Here is a 17653-nt window from a genome sequence, read left to right as displayed (position 1 = left end):
CTTATAACTTCTCATAGAATTCTTCATGTGATTATACATTGGCCTCTTTCTTTACCATTTCTTCCTTCCTTCCTTCCTTCCTTCTTCCTTCCCTCCCTTTTTTCCCTCTCTCCTCCCTCCCTCCCTCTTTCTTTCTTTTTTATACAGTAACATAATGCCTAATAATTTCTATTCATGTAAATGCATGGCATAGAAGACAAGTTGGGTGATATGAGGTGATGCAGAACATTGTAAGTATGAAAATTACTAAATGCAAATTAATTGCCCCCACTGAAAAGATCACTTAGCTTTTATATATTGATATTCACAATGTCATGTTAGCTCTAAATACATTGTGAGTATATGTTACCCAGATAATGTCTTTAATTTGAGGGAAAGCCAAGAAAACTTTGAATAACAGAGTATAATTTTCCTTTCTTATATTTCATATTTTCATTTTCCTGCTTTCATTTATCTTTAACATTTCTTAAAATTTTAAATTCCAAAATCAATCCCTCCTTCTTACTCCTTCCTCATCCATTGAATGAGTCAATTTTACATGATATTATACATATTTCTATATGAGTCACCTACACAATCACACAAACCTAGAAACACAAATAAAGTGGGGAAAAGTATACTTAAGTTTTCTGCAATCAGAGTTCATCAGTTCTCTAGAGGTAAGCAATTTGTTTTTCTTTTTGTTGTTGTTTTGTTTCATTTTAATCATGAATACTTTCCAACTGTCTTTGTTCATTGTTTTGAATGGATTAACCAAGTTTTTCGTAGTTGATCACTATTACAAATATGACTTTTACTGTATATAATTTCTCCTGGGTCTCCTTTCTTAATTTCATATCACTTTATATAAGACTTCTCAGGTTTTTCTGAAACCTCTGAAACCACTCTGCTTTTCATACCAGAACTTATTTAGCAGTTCCTCAATTTATGGGCTTCCCCTCAATTTCCCATTCTTTGCCACCGCATAGCGCATATAAGTATGTTTACACACATTTCTGTACACGTAAGTACAGAAGTTTTTGCTATAAATTGGAATTGTATCTAATGGCATGATCTTCACTTGGACTCAATGAAATATTACTAATGTTACCGTCTTGGATGCTCAATGGTTAAATCCTAAAATATCATTCATTATGAGTAAGACTAAAGGTATTGTTATACAATAGTATATAATAGACTTGGCATAACCAAAAACCCAAAGAGAAGATCTATTCTATGTTTGATTCATAAACTCAAATCCAGGATCATAATCACTCATGCTTATTTCAATATCCAATATAAAACACAATTTTATAAATATTAGGCCCAGAGCTCTTATTTTAAATTCTCTTAAATATATTTCATGCATTTCTGAGTTTCTAAACTTTTTTTCTATGTCATCTGTTAGCCTTTGCCTGCTGTCTGCAGCTTCTGCTGAATTTCTTCCAAATTCCCATTTAATTTCTTATGCCAACTTGCATATATCAAAACTATCTTGGGGCAAGTTGTGATGTGGAAGGAATAACTATACACAGTGTGTATGTATTTATAACTATTTATCTATGTGTATAATATACACATACATATCTATATACATGTACATATATATGTTGATAGCAATCAAAAAATCCAAGAGGATATACATAGAATACATATTAGGCAATACACAGAGTAAATAAGTTCTACTGGAAGTAAGATCTCTCAACTCAACTGAGAGTTTCCACCAAAGGAAAATTTTCCAAAGTCTCTAGTGTAGCAAGATGGGAATAGGGATATGATCAATATGATCAACCTCTTCTACATATTACCTTCTTCACAGAGCCTTTTTGCTTCTTCATAAACCTGAAGAAAATCTAGAAAATATATCTTCTTTCTTAAAGCTAAAAGTAAAAAAAAAAGTATATGTCTTTTCCTGATTTTTTGCCAGTATTCTTCCTCACACCAGGTACAGATCATTGAGTAAAATATTTCTACAAATGAGGAGAGTCTTCTGCCAATGAACTTCAAGGTACAGATTTCATAAGCAAATATAAAATGTTGCAAAAGAAATTCAAAATAATATTGAAGAACATTTAGAATGGACAGCAAGGAGAATCAAGGAAAGCTTCTTGGTGCAAATGACACCTGACATAGTCTTGAAGAAGTATAAGGGTTGGACTTGAGGGAGACGATCTTCCTCCAGATGTGGGAATAGTCTTTGTAAAAGCACAGACATGGAACATTCTGTTCTTGAATGGAGAACAAAGACTGGGTCAACTTGTATGGAATCCATAGATGTTTTGAAGAAAAGTTAGAATCAAATTATGAAAGGTTTTAAAGGCTCCTCCCCAACAACAAAAAATGAATGGAGGTTATATTTTATCATAGTAGCAGTAGGAGGTCACAAAACTATCTGGTTTGAGGAACGATAGACAAACCTGTGCTTTAGGAAAGATTGGCAGCAAGAGGAGGCTTTAGTTACCATAGGGAGCAAGATGAAGGTAGACAAGAGAATTTTCAAGTAGCTGAAGGCTTCAATGATATAAGGGCTGATGAATTTCTTCTGTAGATATAATTATAAATGTGATAGCTTATAGAATCTTAGAGACAGCAAACCTGAGGCCATCTCATCTAACTCATACCCAAAGGGTAAATACTCCCGATTATATCCTTATCACATCTTTGTTGAATAGGATATCAGGGATTGTGTGTATGTGTGTGTGTGTGTGTGTGTGTGTGTGTGTGTGTGTGTGTGTAATGAGAGGAACAGAGAGGCTGTTCTCATGTACATTTATTTCATTTGTTTGGGAGCACATATACCTGATTCTCCCAGTTCCAAGGAAACCACCTGCTCTGATTCAGCCTTCTGCATCCCCAACATTGCCGACTCATATCAGCCACCCCAAGTGGCTCCCTTGGATTCTGCTGAATACTTTCTGCCACAGAGGGGAAGCAGGAGAAGAGGAGAAGACAAGGGTTTGCTTTTCCATTAGGGATCTGCGTCGTGGCTGTTGGGAAAGGGCTGGAGAGGAGGGCACACACAGAATCAGAAACCAGCCTGCTACTCCGCTATTTTTGTTGAGGTTCAATCCATCTTGGACGTTCAGGTGTCCTCCAGTAAATCAATGTATTTCACTTCTTTAATAGGCTGAAAACTGATTACTCTGCTTAATTACCCAGGACATTAAAAAAAATCTATTTACAGTAAAGTTTCCTAGAGCATTGCTCTTTTCTAGAATAATATGGCTGCCATTAAAGCATGCACAGTGCTGTTTAAATGCAGCACTGTGCGGCTAATTAGCCGGTGTGCAGTCTATCTCCAAAAGCCAATGAATGCCCCGTAGTACACAAGACTTTTCCCCAAGCTGTTCTAAAAAGTTATATTAAGCAGCTTAGGCACCATAAACATGGCATATAAAAAAGAAAAAAGGTCTCTTTATTCCTCCATTTCTCCCCCTACTTCACCTCACTATAATAATGGGCCAATGAAAAGATGTTTTAATTAAAAATAGAATAACTCAAAGGATTTTGCTGTTTGCATGTTTTCTTTCTTCTGCATCAGGATGTCTGCGTGTGTTGTGTGCGTGTGTACATGTCTGGAGTCCACAGGAGCAAGGATCCAAGAATTTCTCTGAATTCATGATTACAGATAATACAATTTGGAGCGAGCTCCCCGAGAGCAGGGACTGGATTTTTAAAAAATTCCCAAGATTTTGTACAATGCCTGACATGGAACTTAATAAATGCTAATTGACTAAAAGGGTGACAGGAACTTGTCCTCTGGAGTTTGACCAGAAGTCCTTTCTGCATCTTTTGTTTTGCAAATGAAGATGATTTCATGTTTGATGCCTTGTGACTCTAAGTACTTGTAAGGGTCACTCCCTGCTTTGGTAAAGTGCGAGGTGGAGGGAACCAGCCAGATTTATAGGATAAATGACCCAATAGCCACTTTGGGAGAGTATAAAATAATGAGTTCTGAGTTCAGCTAGATAAGAGTGAATGAATCCGAGAAACTTAGGAGATGCCCATCTTCCAAGCGTTACTAGACCTTCATTTCCAGCTGGCATTGATCGAAAGGCTAAATTTTAGCCTTCTCCTAGTTCATGCATTTTCTAATGCCCAGGACTCCATATTGGTTCCCAAAAGCTCCTATTGTGCTGTATCCCTTTTCCCACATTAGGCTTTTATGCTGTCTCATCATGCCTTATTAGAATGCAAGCTCCTTCAGATCAGAGGCTGAATTGGTGCCTCTTTGTATTTGCTGTCTTGTATTTATTTAATAAATGTTCCCTCTGCCTGTCTTAATCCTGCCTTGTTCCCTTTCTCTGTTTCTGCCTCTGAATTTCTCTCTATACATCTATCTATAAGGGATATTGTGCACAAGGGATAAGGAAGAAGAAAGAAGTATTGTGTACAATATTAGAGCCAGGAGGGAATTAAATGTTATTAAAGTCGACTTCCTCATCTTTCAAATGAATTTGCCCATTCATTTTATAGAAGAGGTGGGGGGAATCAGGTACATTGGATCACACAAAGAAAGACAGAGGTAGGGATAAGAGGAAACCGTGATGAATTCTGTTTCAATTTAGATTCCTCACTTCCTAAATACACAGCACAACCTCAAGGTACAATGGGGTTTTCTTCCTGGCCCTCTTGTGTATCTCAATAGTTCCCCAATAGCCCAATAAGAGAAATCTGAAAACCTTCATTTAGTTCTCTTATAATAAGCAAAGTATTACATAAATGTCAGTTATCCTTGATATTATAATAATTATTAGTTTGCCCCCACAAAATGTCTTGTTCTAACCTGGGGTATGTCTCTGTCATAAAAATATCTTATGCTCATTTTGACCATCTTCTTTCCCCCCACCTATTTCACCAACTTGTGATGCATCCCTATTTTGTGGTTAGTCAGTCATTTTTCAATTGTGTCCGACTCTTCTTGATATCATTCAGGGCTTTCCTGGCAAAAACGTGGAAGTTCTTTGTTATTTCCTTCTCCAGGTCAATGTACAGATGAGGAAACTGAGGCAGACATGGTTAACCAACTTGCCCATAATCACACAGCAAATAAACATCTGAATGCAGATTTGAACTCAGGTTCCATTGACTCTTGCTCTAACTAGCCACCTACTTACCTCTCTTTTAAATTAGGGCATTTTCCAGGGGGGTTTAAAAGTCCTGGAAACAATTCCCTTGTGTGATCATCCTTTCCATTATCCATGAGTCCAAGGGAAATATGTTTCACTCAAGCATCAGCTACAGACTTGAAGATTTTGTGGATTATTGAAAAAAGAAGTTATAGATGGTAAACATTTTGAAAGGTTGTTGGATCCTAGGTGGCCAAACTCAGTTCCACTGTTTTGCTTTGTTGATTGTATGTGTTAATGCCAACATTTCTTACCCGCAGTGTTGGATAAATCTCTTTTCTATTGCTGCATCCTTAAGTTTCTTAGACCTGGCTGATAGAGACCCAATATTGCTGAAAATGGAGAATCTGATCCAATTTGCTCTTCCCCCAAAACAATTCTAACTCTCCAAATCTCCACTTCTTCATGAATTCTTACTCTAGCCCACACTACTTCCATCTAATATTCTATCCCATTACTTTGATTCCTAATTTCATCCAAGGAATTAGAGAAATCTAGCTTATTTTTGACTAGTATGGATCATGAATGTGATAGAAAATTAAACTACCATCGTCTGCTCCATTGGAAGAATATAAGCTTCATGAAGAAAGAGATTGTAGTTGCTTCTGTATTTATATCTCTAGAGCTTAGCATAGTGCTTGATCCATGGAAAGCTCTTAATGCTTTTTTCTGTCACTCATGTATAATTCTAATATGACCATATCCTTCTTTTCAGCTTTTCTTTATAACTGAAATCATTAGTAATTTTAGGCTCCCAAGCAAAACCCTAATCTATTGTAGAAGTTGTTCAGCGAATTTACTGCATTTAAATCACTTGGTTCTTTGTGGTATGTTTCTTAGGACCAGACCTCAGGATCACTCATCTTATCCCACTTTTTACTTTGTTTCTTCTTTTTTTTTTTGGAAAAGTATATCCATACCTGTGATTTAATTGGTACTGGAAAATCCCTATCTTTTAAATAAGTCTTAGAGAGTTACCTACCTGGAGGCACTGAAAAGTTAAGTGACTTGGCCAGATTCACATAGATAGTGGTCAGAAAGAAATTGTACTCTCGTTTTCCTGATTTTTAAATCAGTCCTCTACCCACAAAACCATGTTACTTATCTATTATTGTGAACACTAATTGGTATAATGAAATTCAGCAACATTTATTATAGATAATTTACTTTTCTAAGACTAGTTGTTTTTTTTCCTCCACTAACACAGACATTAAATCTAATTCTCATCTTGATTGTTTTTTGCAGTGAGCAAATTATTTAATTTTAAAATATTGTACTGAAAATTTAATAAGAGGAGAACATTTAACAACTACCATTGATGAGATAATTGCTATGTAAACACTACCAATTAAAATTGAAATAAAAATGTGTGGATAATTTCAGTTTGTATTCTATTTGAAGAAAAATGGGGGAAAAGAAAAAAACTGAAAAACATATATATGAAAAACCAACATTAATTACAAAGTTGGAACCATGGTTACTTTGAACTATTCAAACAATTTTAACAGGCAAATAGAAGAACTTTCTATGATTATTTTTGTTTGTTACCATGTCAACACTTTTCTAAACTGATGTTTTTCTCTTAAAATATATTTTTAAAAGTATATTATACAATAGTTTTTGGATTTGGGTATTTATGGTTGGTTTTTGTTCTTTTGGTTTAAGAAGACCAAAATAACATCACTATGTCAAGGTGAAGGGACAGTATGTCTGGCTATGACTGGTCAGATTAATACCATCTCAGAAGGCTCTCCCACAGGTTGGGCACAGATAATCCTTTTGGACATTTGGAATGGAACTATCTCTAAATGTGGACATTTCACATCTCTGCGATTCTGTTTTGCTCAGAGGATAACATCTAGTTTGTTGTGGGCACAGCACGCTTAGGAGTCCCAGGCCAGCATTCCCCATGTTACAATGAATTCTAAAGGTCTTCAGAGAGATCATGAGGGTGTTCTTGTATGTATTCTGATTTCCATGTGGGCACTTGCCTTGGGTAAGTTCATCGTAAAATAATCTTTTAGACAACATGGCCAGCCCCTCAGAGCTGTGTTCTCTGCAGTGAAAGTCAGATGCTTGAAAATTCAGTCTAAGAAAGAAACTTGGTTTCTGGTGCCTTCTTTTGCCAAAAAATCTTCAGAATCTTCCCAAGACTATTCAAATGCAAGTGATTCAGATTCCTGGCATGGCGCTGGTAGCTGGTCCAGGTTTTACAACCATACATGGTACATTGGCTCTGTAGACCTTCAGTTTAGTATGCATCTTTTGAAATTCTAAAGTGGTCCATAGTGCCTGTTCCTATTACTTTTGCATTCTATTTGGATCAATTTGTTTATAACCACTTATTCTGATGGGGAAGTTTCACATACTGGGGTAGACTCCTCCTTAACTACCCAACAGATCCAAGGACCCCCTGTTGCTTTCAATCTGGTTTATTCCATTTGGTAAAATGGCATACTATGATGTGTCTACTGCATCTGCCGTGACTTCTTGGAGCCACAGGCGAGATTTTGATGGCATGTGAACTACAAAGGTGGTAAAGAGTCCTGAAAATGGCTTTGCAGCCTTCACACCAGACAGGCTACATGGGGGATGCCTCATTGGAGTTAGTAAACTATATGGCAGCTTCCTTCATTCAAATTTTCTCCAGCAGATTTCTCCTACTAGCAGCGGTCTCCTCGCTAATCTCCATTCTCTATCTACTGTTTTTTTCAGTGACATGTACAAACATATTGGTTTTTCCCATGCCTAAATCCTCACGTAACCAAACCCTTTATACTGTACCATCCCCTCAAAGTGTTTTCCACATTTCTTTTTCCTTTATTACACCAAAGATCTAGGGGAAAAGTTGTTTAAATTCATTGCCAATAATTTCTTTAATATGATCAGTCCTCTACCGTTGGAATCTGGCTTCTGATTTCATCAGTCAACAAAAGCTGCTCTCTCTAAATTCATCAAAGACTTCTAAGTTCCCAAATCTACTTCCTTTCCCCATCCTCTTCATTCTTGATTAATATTCAGTGTTTTACAATGTTAAGCATTCTCACTTCCTGGCTTCTTCTCTTCTCTGAGTTTTTATGATGCTATTATCCTGAAATTCTCCTATTTATCAGGGAATTCTTTCTTATCTCTTCTGTTGAATCCATCAATTCATACCATGTCCTGTAACCTTCTTCATCCTTCAATGCTCTTTTCCCTCTCTCCAATTTCTCACTTGCTGACTTCATTAGGAGGCACAGATTTGATGTTCATCTTTTTGAAAACATAAAATTCCAAGAATATATATGGGATCCTTGTATCTCTCAAATTCTAGTCCTTAAATATCAGCTGCCTCCAAGATATAAGCTGAACTTTAGAGATTGGTGATGAGCAACATTTCTAGCATTCTTATACTATATATTTCTCCCTTTGTTGTATTCTATAAGTAGCCAAATTGAACATCTACTGTTCCTCAGCTTTAACTCTTGCTATCTCCCTGTAATTAATAAAATCTTAATAACACTTTCTTGAGCAATTTCTAAGTACAACCTCTTGATGAAAATCTGTGTGGCTTCAGGGCTGATGATATCTTAATTTTTCAGAGTAAGAATGTAGAGGGATGGAAAACATTACAAATCAGAGCTTGATGTAAGAACGTGATGGAGAACATGTTAATAATGGAGTTTACATTTAAAGTGTGCTTTCTATGTATGTGTGTACATTATATAAATATATATCTTTATTTACATGCCCATACACATACACACCTATTTCCAGATAGTGGGTTGTTAAATATTTCCCAATATACCTCTGTTTTCACCCATCACCTCGCCTCTTCAGATCTCTCTTTTTTTTTTAATTTGTACAAAAATAGATAATTAAATAAATAAGAGTTTTAGCTAAGATGACTTTGTTTTCTCTTCCAGCTCTGATCACCAATGGGTTACTTGGCTAAGAAATTAAGCTCCAATGTCAGTCAGTAAACATTTTAAGTGCCTACTCTGAACCAAGCTAAGTGCTTCAATTTAGGTATTTGTAATTTCACAGCCTGTCTGGATAGAGCCTGGAAAATCACAATAAATAAAAGAAGGAGGCGACATCCCCAGCTCTGTTTTCTTCCACATATCCAAGCACAAATTTCTGATGTACATACGCTTTCCAAAGGGCACTGGGGTGGTTTGGGGATTTACTAACAAATACTTAAAGCTCTGACAGGTACTCAGAGCAGCACTTTTGTTCTATGTAGTCTGACCTCTTCCATACCCTGTACTAAGAGACCTTGACTGAAGCAATATTCCAGTTAAATTTAAGAAACCTTCTGTTTGCTTTCATCACTGTAAACATTTGCATATATATATATATATATAAATGCAAATATATGTCGAATATTGATAGCTATATTGTGGAGTGTTTATAAAAAGAAGCAATAATTTGATATTTTAAATAAGAGACCGTGTTAGCAGATAACATATTCTTTTTGAAAAACTCAACCTTTTTTTCCCTTGGTAAATTGTCTCTCAAGGAGATCTAGTTTAGGTGCTTTGAAGTTTCATTTACAAATAGCCTGAGGGACTAATTTTTTATTTATTCCTTTTTATTTTTTTTCCTGTGTAAGAGCCCATTTGGAATTACCATTTGGCCTTACAAAGGCTTACATAAATGCTGGGTAGATTTTATGTATGCATATTTCCTATTCAAATAATTTTCAAAGCTCACAGAGCTCTGAGTTAAATGCAATAACTCTTTACATGGCTCTGAAATGAGATCAGAGATAGATGCAATTTTCTCCTGCCACCAATTCATTTCTTACACAGTAGTCCCCTGAGTGTCGTGTTTCCTTAGTACATGAAAAAAACATTTTTTCCTATCACCATCCTATTATTTTCCACTGTGTCATAGAAAACTGTGTATCCTTGAACCTTGTAATATGCATCGTTTTGAAGGAGTTTGACTATTATAGTCAATCAGCATCTGTGCCATGGGGTATTTGTCCCATTTTGCAACTCTGTGTGTGTGTGTGTGTGTGTGTGTGTGTGTGTGTGTATGTGAGTGTTTTTGTGACTGTGTGTATCAGACTCAGTTGTATCTCTTCCCAGGTAGAGTGATTATTCACTCATGTAATTCAACTTCTACTTTTTAAAAGTCAAGTCATATTTTTACCAATACATTTGACCCCTCCTTTAAAATGATCAGTGTGGCTTTTGGTGGGAAGCCCAGAATGAAAATTATTTCTTTCATATTATCAGAGGTAGGAAAACACTTGGTTCACTTGAGAGAGAGGCAATTGAATGGATCTACACATAGATCAGAGACTTACAAAGAAATCATTATTTAGCCATTTTTTTTGCCCCATTGATTTTATTTTTATATTTTATGTTCAGGATTTTGGAGGTTCCCCAGTCCCTTTCCATTTTCATTTATTGAGCTCGATCAGTTGACTTGATTATATTAAGAGTAATACCTAATGTATTCTCTAGATATGCTGACATTTTCAGGCCTGATTTCATTAGGTTTGGAACTCCCTTCACTGATGTAGAATGAAACTGCTCAACAAACTCTCATAACTCTGCTTCTTATCTGACAGTTTTCCCATAAACTTCTACTTGAGTATTCAACCAATGCACTGGGTTTTCCTCTTGTTTTAGTATCATGAAGGTTGTAAAGCATCCTTTAAACCATCTCTTTCTCATTCTCTCTTTCTGCATATATATATATATATATAAAACAATATAACAATATATATATATATAAAACAATATAACTATATATATATATATATATATATATATATATATATATATATATATAGTTCTTGTTGAGTTGTTTTTCAGCCTACCCTACTCTTTGTGACCCCATTTGGGGTTTTCTTGTCAAAGACATGGGAATGATTTGCTACTTTACAGAGAAGGAAACTGAGGCAACTGAGGTTAAGTGACTTGCCTAGGCTCACATAACTAGAAAGTATAAGATTTGAACTTAGGTAGATGAATATGACTGACTTCAGATCCAGCACTCTAGCTGTACTGCCACCTAGCTGCCTCTAAACAATACTTACTTATTGTCTATCTACCTATCTATCTAATTATCTTGTTTATATATTATCCTACATTTATTACATGATTAGTCCTCATTTCTTTTTGATAAAATTCAATAATATGTAATTAATTTCCTAATTAATTTATTCTCAGTCTTTTTCTTCTCCCTAACTCCTATTTTCATATGTAAACATGCATTTTTATACTCTCTCAGATATCCTAATTTAATCATTTTCCATGATCTGCTGCTCTCCCCCCAACTCAGCTGGACACAGATCCAGTCATATATTAGATCTTGTCATTTCCCACAAGTCTTTGAGGTAACTAGGTGGTGGAATGGATAGAACTCTGGTTCTACAGTCAAGAAAACATGAGTTCAAATCCAGCCTCAGATATTTACTTTTGGCAAATCACTGAATTCTGTTTGCATCAGTTTCCTGATCTTTAAATTAACTGGGAAATTAAAGATTAAATGAGGTAATATTTTTAAAGCATTTCGCATAGTACTTAATGCATAGCAGGTGGTGTATATACACACATATGTATACTTCTCTATGCACATCCACACATGTATACATGCACACATTTACATACACACACACCTCTCCCTCTTCCTTGCAATCCCTAATCATCTCATTCATCTACATTTTGACATCTGATCCCTCCCCCTCTCAGTTCATCCCCAGGCCATCTCTCCCCACACTAGCTATACTCTCATCCTTTCCCTATCTTAACCCTTTGATGATTGAGTTCAACTCTACACTCTCCTCATCCTTCAAGTCCTTTGTGCACTCATTTCAGCAATCTTGCCCTGCTGAGCTTCATCCTTGGAAGATTCCTACCATCTGCTGTCTCTCCTTCTGCTTATATTGTTGAATAAAGCTGGGGGAAAGCTCACAGTTTGGGTCTACTACCAATTTGTGCTCTAAATTTTTCATCGTTACATAATTTTTATTTCTCTTCATTAGACATCCTTTCATACTTCCTGAACTAGTGTGCAGTTCTGCTTACAAAGGCAGCTTTTCCAAACTTGTTATTCCTTTGAAACCTTTTATAGCTCTACTTATCCCACTTTTCAGCTAAAAACCCTGTCTTATATTTTCCTGAAAAAAATGAAGACCATTCACTGAGAGTCTCTTCTTTCTTCTCCCTCATCTTGTATCATTCGGATCCATTCCCCTACTACCTCTTACTATACCCATCTCATGGAAAGAATTGGTTTTTTTTCTTGACAACAAATAGCCATTTATGTGTATAAGTAATCCTATTCCATCTCTTTTTCTCCAGTAGTTCCTCCTCTATAACCTCTTACTTAAAATTCTCTATTGGTTGCTTTTCTACTACCAACAGAGATGACTGTGTCTCTTACTCAATATTCCTAACTTGATCCTTCCATCCCTGCTACTCATCATCCCATCTCTCTCTACCCTTTTTTGGCCAAACACCTTGAGAAGTTCTGCTATAATCTGTGCTTTCACTTCCTTTCCAGTCATTCTTTTTAAATGAATAAATAATATGTATCTAAGGTCTCTATGCTTGTTAGATTGTGATGATGAGGATGGTGTCTGCATTTGGAAATTACTACTCTAGAGCCAGCTGCCAATATTAATAACCCAGTTCTTTGCGACTTCTCTTCTTCAACTTCATAATTATGAATATATAATGAAAACAGTCAAAGGATATGAACAGGCAGTTTTCAGGTGAAGTAATCAAAGCTATCTATAGTCTTCTAAGAAATAATGCTCTAAATCACTATTGATTAGAGAAATGCAAATTAAAACAACTCTTAGATACCATCTTACACCTATTAGTTAGGCTATTATGACAGAAAATAACAGATGCTGGAAGACAAACGGCAAAATTGATACACTAATGTTGGAGAATTGTGAACAGGTTCAACCATGCTGGACAATAATTGGAACTGTCCATAGGGCTATAAAACTACATATTTTTTGATCCAACAATAGCGTTGCTAGGTCTGCAGCCCAAAGATTATTTAAAAAAAAAAAGGGAGGGTGGATACTATATGTTCTAAAATATGTATCATTTCTCTTTGGCAAAGAACTGGAAATTGTACAGATGGCCATCAATTGAGGAATGGCTGAACAAGTTGTGGTATATGATTTTGATGGAGTCCCATTTTGCTATATGACATGGTGAGGGACGTGTTGTCAGACAAACCAGGAAAGATATATCACCAGGAGAATATTGTATTGTAGTAATAGCAACATTGTGAGGATGATCATTTATGAAAGCTTGTATTATTCTGATCAAGATGATTATTCAGAACAATTCCAAAAGACATATATTAAAAATACTATCCACATCAAGAGAAAGAACTGATAAATTCTCAAAATAGATTGAGACTTAAAATTTTTTTTTCTTTCTAACTCTCATTTTATGTGTATGTTTCTTTTGCAACATGGCCAATATGGCAATATGTTTTACATAAATTCATATGTATCTGATATCATTTTGCTTGCCTTTTCAAGGGTGTGGAGGATCAAGAGTGAAGAAGACAACTGGAACTTGAAATTTTGAAATATGATGTAAAATTTTTATATGTAAATGAAAATACTTAACAAAATAAATTTTAAAAAATATTTTTTAACTTTATTTATGATGAAACTTGAACCCAGATGGACTTAGTGACTTGTCAATTAACAAATAACAGGACTGGGACTTAAAATCAGATCTTCTGAATCAAATTCTGGTGTTTTTCTTACCAAAATATGTTGTGTCTTTTCTTGTGGAGAACATACATTTCCAGACATTAAAGATGTATATTATTATAGTTTCTAATGGTTTCAACCCATATTCAGGTGTTTTGGCACCATGAATGTTCTGGATTCACCTTTGTGACTAACATGATATGTCTGATTGTCATTGTTGTTTTTGCACTTTCCCTTAAATGTTCAATAAATATTTATGAAAAATGATTTAATATCATGAATATTTATTAAATACCAAGGAACAAATATTGTGCTGGGGAATGGGCTTAAAAGATAAATATGTATCTATGGATATAGATACAGATTTAGATACAGTCTCTGTTCTTGAGGAACTTAGTATTTGTTGAAAAGATTACAATGCAATGATACACACATATACATATTTACACACATACACACACATATACATATACCTACACATCTAGGGGTAGAGGGCACTTGCAAAGATCGGGAAAAGCAAAAACAAGGTTATCCCTGAGAAATTATTTCAATGCTGGGATGTTGGAACAATGCATCAATGAATGCTCTGAACCATTTTTATGAATTTAGGTGTAGGGTTAGCACTTCCAGGTGTTTAGTTTAGTTTAGTTCTGGATCTGAGTTTAATGTTGGAGAGAAGTTAATGAGGAGCGAGCAGATTTCTCCTGTTCCTCTGAACTATTTCATAGAAGTGATTTCTAATTAGAAAAAAAAAGAATGAGGAAGAGGAGGTGATGGGAAGAGGAAAGGGTTAGCTTACCTTCTTTAAGAATGGAGGGAGCGGGTTCTTCCATCACTCTTGTCAAATTCTTTTGTGTTGTTGTTGGATCTTTCTCTTTCATCCCTAGTAAGTCCAAGAAAGGAAGAGTAGATAACTGATCTCTTGAGTCCCTGATTTCTTTAACAATGACTAAAATCCCACCCCCGGGCTTTTGATGATTTATGATATCTTATGGTATCTTATTTTCCCTTAGGTTTTTTATTGTGTTTCCCCAGGGCTAATTCAAAACTAGTGAAAGTGGAAACTTCCTCCTTCCAGTTTGGTTCCAATGTAAGAGGCCAAATGAAGTCATTGCCTGATTACTAAATATTTTGCATCCACCATTTCCATTGTACTTATTAGCAGGAATACAGAAATGATAGTAATTCCTGTGCTCAGGTGATTTATAGTGTGATGGGAGGGTATGACATTTAAACAAATAAGTGTGATACAAACAGGGATATCCAACAGTGCAAAGGAGGATGGAAGGAAATACTATAAAAATGTTTGAAGGAGAGATCAGTCTCCCAGAATCACAGGATCATAAATTTAGATATGGTATTAAGTCTAACCCCTTCATTTTACAGACTGAGGATCACAGAGGTCAACTAATTAGTGAGTTTTTTTGGTTGAGATTTGAACTCAAATCTTCCTTATTTCGAGTCCAGAGGCCTATCTGTTGCCCAAATCTGGGGAATAAGCTTGAGGAGAGAGTTCAGGAAAGGCAGCATGTATGCATTGTCATAAGAAATGGACATTGAGAAAAGAAATTTTCATGAGTGAAAATGCAGAAGGAATACGCTCCAGAGATGATATTCACGATTTGGCAATGGCTCTTATTAACCATATGTATTTGAGCAAATCATTAATTACTCTGAGCCTTATTCTAACACATCTGAAAAATATAGATAGGGAATTTAAGCCTATTCAGATTCAGAATTAAAATGAACCTTAGAAATCCACTACCAAAAACTGAAGCCCAGAAACATTGATAGTGGTAGCTACTGTGCTTAATTAATAGGGATGTTAGGAGGATCAAAGGAGATATGTATAAAAATAAGTTCTAAATTAGCATGAAAAGGAAAGCTAACATCAATAGTAATATCATAGCCATGAGTACAAGTGATTCTTTCAATTGTGTCCCTTAAGCTTTAACTCTTTTCTCTCCATGGGAAGTCAACAGGGAGGTTTGCCTAATTTCAAAAACTTGCCTGCTCAATTAGCTCACTCTTCCCAATTTTGAGGGCGCTTTTGGTGCAAGATCAGAGCTGTGGCTTCTGGACAATCCCAGAATATGTATTATGAATGGGAACATAGGCTAAAGCTGTTCTCTCATTTTGGATCACTATGCTTGGGGTCAAGCCATGTGATTACTTGATTTAAGCAGAGTGATTTAAGATCTGAGAGACTCTTCCTGGCCCATTGTCTGAAAAGCCCTACCATCTGTCACATCTCTTCATATACTATCCAAGGGAAAGTCTTGAAATTAGGCAAACTTCTCTGTTGACTTCCATGGAGAGAAAAGGGTTATTTAAGCTTCAGGGACATGATCCAGGTTGAGAAGACAGCAAGCATCAGAGGAAGAACAACGCTGAGCAGACACCAGGGCATTCATCCCAAGAGACTGGGAGGTACAAAAAGATCACCTGCCATAAGGGGACTCTTGGGTCAGTGAGTCTATACTAGATTGAAAAGTTAAACTGCAATAAACATTAAACAATTGATTTTTCCCCCTCCTGACTCAAATTAATTGTTCAATGTATCAGTTTCTTATGATGGTTCCTTGAGTTCCTTGAAATAATGGAAGGGGGGGAGTCTATTTTCCAATAGATGTTATAGATCTCTCGGGAGTGACATGAGCAATTCAAGAGTAAGTAGAGGTGATCCTGAGTTGTCTACTTTAAAGTTAAATCATTACTTCATTTCTAATTTATTAATAAAAACAAATCAAAAGAAAAACCAGATTCATAGAGGCTATAGTTACACTTTCTCTATTGCCTCCCCAGAAATTTCTTAGAATGACAATCAAGGAAGGCTTCCCAAGACATTACCCAGGATGCATTCTTGTGTTTGTGTGCATATAGCAAATAATGCCTCAAGGGAGATCAATATATCCACAAAGTAACCACCACAATAACAACAATTATGATAATCATTATTATAAAATGTCACAGGGACAAATTTACTTCTCCACAGTTATGATTCTCAGTAATTATTGTTACCAGAAAGGATTCCTGACAGGCAATTTCCTGTTCTCATTACAAACAGCACCTCTAGAATGCAGAAGGAGAATGAATGCTAACACTTTCAGACCAAAGATAGCAAGAGCTAAGACAAGGTGGATAAAGCACGATAGCGCTCTCAAATTAAGATGGCAAACTTTGCAAGAAAGTCAGGGAGAGAAAAGTGAAAAGATCGTTCTCCTTATATTGAGATAAGTGATCATATACTTCTGAATTTCAAATACTCTTTATTATAAGTATTGAAAATGCCAGAATATTAAGGACAGGTTTTTTTTTTTTTTTTTTTTTTTTTTTTTTTTTAATGGAATGAGGTTACTTTTCAGAATTTGTACCACAATGGAAGCTGATTTAGGGGCAGTGTGATTTTTGTGGACAAACCACTGGATTTGGGGTCAAGGAAATTGTATTTGTCTCTTAACTCTGTTATTGACTATCTAGATGTACTTAGACAAGTTTATACCTTGATTTCTTTTTTGTCTAAAATGACAGCTTGACTAGATCACCTCTAAAATCTCTTCTAGCCATAAATCTCTTAGCAGGCTACATCCAGTAAAGAGTTTTCCCTGTTGCCCTTGAATTGCTTTTTTGAAAATTTCTTTTAAGTTTTTTATTTATTAAAAAGCATACTTTGTCCTCGGTATAGTTTTACCTGTAATTTTTTTTTGTACAAGGAAAGAACAAACACCCCCCCCCCCCATCAATAGTTAGAACTGGGAAGCTGGTGGGTCTCCCCTGGTAATACTTCACTTAGCCAAAGAAATAAGCAGGGGAGGGATGAAAGAAAAGGCAGCTCATTACCATCTTGGGCAAGGAAGGC

Source organism: Sarcophilus harrisii, chromosome 6 (genome assembly GCF_902635505.1).
Source record: "Sarcophilus harrisii chromosome 6, mSarHar1.11, whole genome shotgun sequence".
Lineage (NCBI taxonomy): Eukaryota > Metazoa > Chordata > Mammalia > Dasyuromorphia > Dasyuridae > Sarcophilus > Sarcophilus harrisii.
The sequence above is the reverse complement of the archived record's forward strand: the minus strand, read 5'-3'. Positions refer to the sequence as shown.